Raw genomic sequence first — 8,492 nt, 5'->3', positions numbered from 1 at the left:
AGAAGACTTGAGTCAGGAAAATAAAGGGTGGGAGGAAGAGTGAGCCCACTTACCATCACCCCATATCCCCCTTGGGGATTTCTGCTTCCAATCCTACAACCTTAGGCTCTGCAGATCTACATGTCTTGGTTCCCAGAGGAGGAATGCTTTGACATGGGGTCTCAATAAGAGTCCGTTAACCGTTGAGCTGCAGCTGCTAACGGTCACTGGGCTCCTCATACCAGAAGGCCAACTGGCATGGAAAGGAATCATAGACAGAAGACAGGGCTGCTACCAGACAATGGGGACAGGAAAGAATGAATCTCTTTGGCAGTAAATGTATCCACTGAGACATCTCTGAGTGCTGGTATGCCCTCTGTTAACAGTAAATTAACACACAGTAGCCATGTCCTAAGAAGTACCTGGTAACCAGGGTTCAGACCCCTCAGGGATGAGTGTCTGCTTAACCCCACCAGAAAAATCACTTAGACTAGTGAAAGCATCGGGCAAAGTGAGGGGTATGTAGAACGGTAGGAGTATGGTGAGGATCAGTTATGGCTTCAAGATCAACTGTAGCCAGCGGGGCGCGCGGAGCTTGATTCCTGGGCCGTAGGGCCCTGGGGTCCCCCCATCTCCGCGCGCAGTGGGCTCCGAGCCCTGAGCCGTCGGATGTGAGCTGGGGCGAGCCGAGGGCATCGCCCGCCAAGCTTCTGGCCGCCCAGTTGGCGGAGGCCCCGAGGCCTGGGCCCAGCAGCCACAGGACGGGCCGGGCACGGGGCCTGCAGGGGGAGGGGAGGAGGGCGCGCACGCAGCCCGCGCGCCCCGCCGTTACTGTTGCAGGTCCTCAGGATACAGCTGTTACTAAGCCTTCAGACATCTACCCTGCGGGGGCTGATCTTCTAGTTACAGCGGCGCTGCGGTGAGAATGAAGAATATCAAAAGGCAGCTGTCAATGACACTCCGCGGGGGCCGAGCCATCCGCAAGGCCAGCAGCGCCCCTGAGCAGATCGCACCCGGCGAGAGCGGCTGTGGCGGCGCCAGTGCCCTTGGAGAGGCCCCCGCCCCTGTCGCCCCTGGGGAACTTCCCTGTGGACAGGTGCCTCTCAGCCCTGCCCGAGAGACTGTACATGAGGCCTTGGAGATGGAGCCTGACTTGAAGATGAGGTCTGACGGGGAAAGTGACCAGGCCTCAGCCACGGCCCCGGGCGAGGCGCACTCAGCGGCCCCGGCGCGCGGGCACAACCATCCCCTGCGCAGCGTCTCCACCGAGGCCGACAGCCAGCGCCTGTCACTCCCCGCTGACAGCCAGCCGCCCAAGGGCTGCCTGGGGAAGCCGACCCTCAACGCCCCCAACTTCGACAAGCCCCTCAGCCGCCTCCTCCAGCATGTCAGCCTGTCTGAGATTGGCTTTGCGAAACTGGAGACCTACGTCAAGCTGGACAAGCTGGGTGAGGGTACCCACGCCACCGTTTTCAAAGGCAGGAGCAAGCGCACAGACAGCCTCGTGGCGCTCAAGGAGATCAGGCTGGAACAGGAGGAGGGGGCACCCTGCACCGCCATCTGGGAAGCGTGCCTGCTCAGGAGCCTCAGACACGCCAACATCGTCAAGCTGCTCGACGTGATCCACACAGAGAGGTCCCTCACCCTTGTCTTTGAGCCCCTGGACAAGGACCTGAAGCGGTACCTAGACGACTGCGGGAACGTCATCAGCATGCACAACGTGAGACTGTTCCTGTTCCAGCTGCTCCGTGGCCTGGCCTACTGCCACCGGAAGAAGGTGCTACACCGAGACCTCAACCCCCAGAACTTGCTCATCAGCAAGAGAGGAGAGCTCAAGCTGGCCGACTTTGGCCTGGCCCGGACCAAGTCCATTCTGATGAAGACCTACTCCAATGAGGTGGTGACGCTGTGGTACCGGCCCCCCGAACTCCTGCTCGGGTGCACACACTACTCCACCCACATTGACATGTGGGGTGTGGGCTGCGTTTTCTACGAGATGGCCGCAGGCCGGCCCCTCTTCCCGGGCTCCACCGTGGAGGAGCAGCTGCACCTCATCTTCCGCGTTTTGGGAACCCCAACGGAGGAGACATGGCCGGGCATCCTGTCCAACACAGAGTTCAAGGCACACAACTATCCCAAGTACAGAGCCGAGGCTCTTGGGAGCCGCACGCCCCGGCTTAACAGCAGTGGGGCCGATCTCCTCACCAAGCTCCTGCATTTTGAAGGTCGCAGTCGGATCTCCGCGGAGGATGCCATGAGACACCCATTCTTCCTCAGTCTGGGGGAGCAGATCCACAGACTTCCTGACACTGCTTCCATATTTGCACTAAAGGAGATCCAGCTCCAAAGGGAGGCCAGCCTTCGCCCTTCATCAGGGCCTGACAGGCAGGCCAGCTTTCCGTGAGGTGGACACCGAGTTCTAAGCCACACACCCAGGCCCCAGCAGGCAGCAGCCGGGAGGATGCCGTACCCCTCACAGGGCGCCCCAACTGCATCACCCCTGCTGGCAGCCTGCCTACCGCCTGCTTCATGCTCACCGGCCCACGCGTTCCCTGCCGCCTGTCCAAACACCTGACCATTGGCCTCTCAGCCACCCACTGGCCTGTCTGCTGGGTGCTAACAAAGCTCTCATTGCTCCTTTAAAAAAAAGAAAAAGTAAAAGAAAGCAAAAAGAGAAAAAGAAAGAAAGGAAAAAAAAAAAAAGATGAACTAGCAATAGGAGGTATGATTTATCCACTAATCCTCTGCCTGTAAATTCTTAGACAATGAGACCAATCTGAATCCTGAAGGCCCGGTTTCTAGATGAGATATAAGGAGTAAGTAGATCTGCATGGCACAAAAGGGGGACTATAGTGGACACTGTTGTTGTCTCCCCGGGTTCCCTTTTCTCTGAACATCAGCCCACCTGCTGCTGGGAATATTGCTGCTGAGCGTTCAGAGCGGCATCTCTCGCTGGGAATTGTCCTTGGCTGGAGGGAACTGGTTCATCCAAGGTTATTCTTCCTCCCAGGAGGTATCCCATAGCCAACCAGTGACTGGCTGATGGAAATACGTAGCCACCACACCCTTGCCTCGGTTTCGGACAACTCCGAAAGTCTGTCCCAGCTCCAGAGCTCTCTGTGGGATCAGCCCAAACCTCAGCGGCAACGTCATTGATTGCTGATCAATGATTGCTGATCATTTTCTCCTGCCGCCTATTCTGTCGGTCTCCTTTTCTCACAGGAGTATCTCCTAAGAGCAATCTATAAGAAGTTCTCTACATGTATTTCTTTGTCCCAGGGTCTGTGTCCAGTTAACCTAAGTCAGTACATTTCACTTCCCTGGGTTGAAGTTTGCATCACATCAAATGCACTTTCCCGTAGGTGTGGGGGTGTCCCCACCCACCCACACCTCTCCTCCAGCAGGAGGGAGAGTTAACACAGGGCTGATCCCCCACAGATGTCTAGGGGCTTACAGGGAAGAAGTCTGCGTATAACCAGAGTCCATCCCAGCTTGGTAAAATCACACGGCTTCCATAAATGAAGCCAGGATCACAGCCCTGGACTGTGAGATACACGTGCCCTCACCCGAACACGTGCAAAGGCCGCAGACTTAGGAGGTGGGGGACCAGCAAAGCAGGGCTTCTGCAGAAACGTCACCACCCACATCCCTGCCTCAAGCAGTGGAAAGTAAAAGTTGGGGCTCCTTTTCCACAACTCTACCCACAAGCATCCTTGAAGTTCTCTCATAATGGGAATAAATAGTGTGTATCTGGACTTAACATCTGAGCAAGATGTGCTAAATGACCTCTATGGCCTCAAAGTTTACCTAATTCACATTTATACAATACTTCTCTGTTCTCAGGGTTTTTGGTATATTTCTAAATTTTAGCATGTGCCACACTACACTATAATTATTTAGGAGGGGCCCTTCACCTAACATACTGTGAGACCGTTCAAAGCAGGTACCCAGATTATATTCATCTTCACATTCTCAGGGCCTGGCTGAATGAATGTGGCTTCATGTGTGGGTCCCAGGAGGTGTAATAGATGACATGTCACCTCAAGCTCTCTCCAAATGGCAAACATCAAGCCAACCAAAAAGGCAATTTAAACATGAGTGCTAAAAGGGTACATATTCTTTGATAAAACACTACATACAATTTAAAATAAAGAAAAGCTATTTTTTCCTATAGATTTATCTGTCTTCTAATTTCTTCACACTAAGAGGCATGTGTCTATAATGTTTCTTAAAAGAGAGAGAGAAGAAAACATCGATCCCTGGAGACTCTGCCCTTTGTTCTAGCAACAAACTGGTTTTAGGCTCGCTTTGAAGGTTCTTAGCCTCTTACACATGCTTCTGTGGAAATGTACCAACAGGTCTGTGTGATTCAGGGTTCTCCAGAGAACAGGCCAATAGGAAATTTATAAGTATATATATGAGATTTATTGCAGGAATTGGGTTACTTGATTATGGAGGCCAAGAAGTCCTGCAATCTGCCCTCTATAGGCTGGAAAACCAGGAAAGCCAGTGGTGGAATTCAGTCCAAGTCCAAAGGTCTGAGAACCAGGAGCACTGATATCCAAAGGCACAAGACGACCAATGTCTCAGCTATAGCAGAGTGAATTTCCCCTTCCTCCAGGGTTTTGGTCTATGCAGGCCCTCAGAGAATTAGATAAGGCCCATTCTCATTGGTGAGGGCCACCTTTTTTACTCAGTGTTGATTCAAACGCTAATCTCTTTGAGACACACCCAGAAATGAGGTTTTCCCAGTTACCTGGGTATCCCTTAGTCGCTGACCCCCAAGTTGACACATGAAATTAACTGTCACAGAATCTAACGTTCAGGTTGAAATTTACACCCAACTGCACCAGGAGAGACTGTGAAGGCACCTGGTGCCCCAAAGACAGGACCCAGCTTGCAGCTGGGAACAACTTGCCTCTCTGCCTGCCCTCGGAGGAAGCTACTTCCTTCTCTCCTTTGCTGTGACAGTCCTGGTGGTCAGCACATTAGCCGTCCATGAGTCAGAAAGTCAAAGCAAGAATCAAAATTCCACTAATCAAAGTACATACATTACATATTTATATGTGTGTTTTCAGAAACTTGGGAAGCATATACCTCATGGGTAGGGGAGTTTCTCTTGTCTAATTGAATTTCTTTTTACATCATGTACATGTGCTCCAATAATAATAGTAAGATATTTTTCACATGGGGAAAATATACAGCGATGAGGGAACCAGAAGAAGTCTTGCGCTTAAGTACTGTCCCACCCAGAGTTTTCTAAGTCAGCTGGGAAGGCTAACCAGCACAGAAGCTCTGTCCCTTCTCCTTCCCCATTCACCTTGCCATGATGGCTGGCAGGCAGTCACCAACATAACCAAAAAAATGCAGGTTGAGCTGCCTCCTGCAAGGAAAGCCAGACTCCTGAGGCAGGTGCTCGTGAAAAGGAAAGAGGTTTTATTCAGGTGCTGCATAACCTGGGAGAACAGTGGGATCCCATCTCAAAGACCATTACCCCTTCCTGCCTGTGGTTTTTATAGGAATAGGGAGGGGACGGCTTCTTTTTCTATCCAACTATCTTGCTAGCTTTTGGTGTGCTCGGGCCCTGTCCATTCATCTTCCTAGTTTTTGGCTGCTAGGTGTAAGAACCTCCCCCTGCACCATCTTGGCCAATGAAGGACACTCCTGGCTCTCTGACAGTCTACAGTCACACTTAGGGAGGCCCAGGAGGCACCAAATCTTGACACTTGAGGGGAACAGCCAAGGGGGTTCCTGAATGTTAGAGCTGCAAGGGACTCTGAACACCATCAGGTCTAACCCCTGTGCTTTAGGAGTGATCCAGCTGAGGCCCAGCTACCTAGGATCACACAGCTATGCAGTGGCAAAGCCAGAAATAGAGATCCTGGCCTACCAGCTCCCAAGCCTCTTTTCAGCCTTCCACATTGTCTCTCCCATATGTAGTTGCTAAGGTTCAAGAACCTACTAGACCTTCCTCTACAAACCCCTCTTCAGAAATGGGGAGGGGAGGGGCATGGAGGGGAGGGAAAGGAAAGGAAGAGGAGAGAAGGAGAGGAGAGAGAAGGAAACCAAAGGGAAGCAAAGAAAAAAAATAAAAAGAAAGGCTCCTCTTACCACCTAGGCAAAACAGGCAGAGAAGATAGCCTCTCTCCACCTTCCCAACCTCCCCACCCCCTGCCCCCACCTGCTTCTCCCATTCTCAGCTGCCAGCAGCCTTCTGTGGCATTGCTTTCACTCTAAGGCTACCTTTGTCCTTCATCCAGGTGACCTCTAGTTAAGAAGAAAATCACAGGGCAGAGTAAAAGTGGGACTTCCCCAGTCCCACTCACACTAGAGATGGCCAAAGTAAGAGGATCCCAGGGCATAAAGGACAAGCCAGGACCCCGGGGGACCCTTCCTGGATGAATGGCAGAGAGAAGGAATGCTTCTTGCTTGACCTGTGTTCACATAGCCAGTAAATAACTCTGTCTGCCTCTCTTCCCTCCATGAGTAACTCAGAGGGGAAGGGAACATCTCCTTCATTAAGAGAGGTGGCAAACACAGTGCAGAGCACACGTGCACATTAATTTTTGCCAGCTGTCACCTTTGTGTTCTGAACAAGTCAGATTCCTTTGTGTAACTGCTTGATGAAACATCCCATCCATTCTGTCAACACAAAGTATGCAGTTAAACATGCACACCACCCCAACCCATGTTACACCAATGAGAAAGCACTGCCTAGCCCTAGGGGTGTGGGCTCCCAGGAGTAGCAGCCCAGGTCCAGCCCTCCTGCTGCCCTCCTGACCCAGACCAGCCTCCAGACTTTGCTATTCACTGTCCATCTTCCAAGGACAGTTGCTAGGAGACAGAGATACAGTTGGCCGGGCCCGTTGCCTGGCCGCTGTGGGGATGGGGGAAGCAGAGCAAGGAGGGCCAAGAAACATAACACTTGGCCTTCAGGTCACAGGTACCTTTTGGGCCTCAGAAGGGGCTCCTCTGTGGAGGCTCTTACCCACAGACAGGGGCCTCCCATGCTCAGGAAGGGGGATTCTCTCACTCCACCTCTGATGAGGCTTCTCAGAATATTTGTCTAATGTGTAGAATGTACACACACACCCCTACACACACACACCTCCATACATACACACCTCTATGAACATACCACTCTACATACCTACTCAGTTCTACACACATACCTATATATACACCTACACATACCCCTATACTCACACCCCTACTCACACATATCCTTACACACGTCTACACACATCCCTACACACCACGTCCATACCCACACACACACATACTTCTTTTTCATGTAATAATTATTAAGTCGAAGCACATTTATGTGTCAGTCTGAACAAGGAAGATATATGCTCTATCTAAAAATTTGTCCCTCAAAATTCATATGTTGAAATCTTAAATTCCCCAAATTCAAAGGTAGCAAGAGGGTGGGGCCTATGGGAGATGATCAGGTAACCTAATCACTAAAGGGATTAGTACCTTTATAAACAGGTCTCACAGAGCTTCTGACCCCTTCGGTCCTGTGAGATTCCCGCTATGAACCTCACTGGACCTTGCTGGCACCCTGATCTGGGACTTCCCAGATGCCACAGCTCTGAGAAATAAAACTAAGTTGTTTATAAGCTACCAGGCTGTGGTATTTTGTTATAGCAGCCACAATGGACTAAGACTTGTATTGGTCAGCTTGGGCTGCCACACTGGGTGGCTTAAATACTGAAATTTATTTTATCACAGTCTGGAGGCTGAAGTTCAAGATCCAGGTGCCAGCAGGGTTGGTTTCTGCTGAGACCTCTCTCTCTGACTTGCAGATGGCCACCTTCTCTCTCTGTCTTCACATGGCCTTTTCTCTGTGTGTGGAAAGAGATCTCTCTCTCTCTTTTTCTTCTAAGGCCACCAATCCTATCTGATTATATTCCCACCCTTAATACTTTATTTAACCTTAATTACCTCCTAAGAGCCCAATCTCCAGAAACAATCACATTGGGGTTTAGGGCTTCAACATATGATTTTGGAGGGGCTACAATTCAGTCCCTGACAGAAAGAAGCTTCCTGCCTCAAATATACCTGCATGGATCTTCTGGCCAAGTGAAGACTCTATTTGTGATGTAAATATCATGTTCTGGAGCTCAACATTTATGGCAATAAGGTCTTTTTTAAAGTGGGAGCATAAAGACAACTTTATTTTCATCATACGACTGGGAAATACGAATTAGGAAGGAACTGCCATTCCCCACAGAGCCACCCCTTCCACTTTACAGAAGGGGACACTGAGGCACAAGAGTAGGAGGGGTGATTCCATCGCCCCCACCAGTGCCCTCCAGCCATACCCAGCACTGCCAAGAAATCGTGCCTTCAGTCACCCCCATCCAGCCATGGGCCCACCTCTCGCCCCGGTCTGACAGGGCCCGGCACACAGGACCTCTCCCCAAGCCCCTGTGGGGGGGAAGAAGACACAGCAGCCTGCACCCCAGCCCACACTTTAATCTGCACCAAATTGTTTTTCTCACCTCAGC

The 8,492-nt window shown here is 51.3% G+C and overlaps 1 pseudogene; it reads left to right on the top strand.

The window, feature by feature from the left end:
• The first annotated feature begins 854 nt into the window (after window positions 1-854).
• LOC107535440 (cyclin-dependent kinase 16 pseudogene) lies at window positions 855-2,402 on the top strand (annotated as a pseudogene).
• Window positions 2,403-8,492: the final 6,090 nt, after the last annotated feature.

Source organism: Miniopterus natalensis, chromosome 4, assembly GCF_054644295.1.
Source record: "Miniopterus natalensis isolate mMinNat1 chromosome 4, mMinNat1.hap1, whole genome shotgun sequence".
Lineage (NCBI taxonomy): Eukaryota > Metazoa > Chordata > Mammalia > Chiroptera > Miniopteridae > Miniopterus > Miniopterus natalensis.
The sequence above is the reverse complement of the archived record's forward strand: the minus strand, read 5'-3'. Positions and strand labels throughout refer to the sequence as shown.